This window comes from Elephantulus edwardii, unplaced genomic scaffold (genome assembly GCF_000299155.1).
Source record: "Elephantulus edwardii isolate Elephantulus edwardi_28Jun2011 unplaced genomic scaffold, EleEdw1.0 scaffold00169, whole genome shotgun sequence".
NCBI lineage: Eukaryota > Metazoa > Chordata > Mammalia > Macroscelidea > Macroscelididae > Elephantulus > Elephantulus edwardii.
The window spans coordinates 4,463,364-4,463,903 of NW_006399919.1; positions in this window are offsets into that span (position 1 = coordinate 4,463,364).

The following is a 540-nucleotide window of genomic DNA, read 5'->3' on the forward strand; positions in this document are numbered from 1 at the left end:
GTGATAACCATAATACCCTATCATACATCGCTCTTAATGTATTCCTTCCCTCATCTGTTTCAGTGCAGTATACACAATTTATCCAGTTTTTCTGTCTTACCCCAACCCTGATATCAGTCCCATTTTACAACAGTGGCACCATGCAGTATTTGTCCTTTTGTGACTGAGATATTTCATTCAGCATAATGTCCTCCAGGGTCACCCATTTTGAATGATATTGCATGAATTCCTTGTGTTTCAATGTAGTATGTAGTATTCTATTGTGTGGATATACCACAGCTTCTCTAACCATTTGTCTGTTGATGGGCACCTGGGTTGTTTCCAACTCCTTGCTATTGTGAAAAAAGCCACAATAAACATGGGTATGCATACATCTGCTTGGATGTCAGTTATGGTCTCTTTGGGATATATTCCCAATAGTGGAATTGCTGGAGCAAATGGTATCTCTATTTGCAGCTTTTTGAGAAAGCGCCATACTGCCTTCCACAGTGGTTGGAAACTCGATTTTTTTGTTTAGGAGCTAAAAAGTATTATACCACT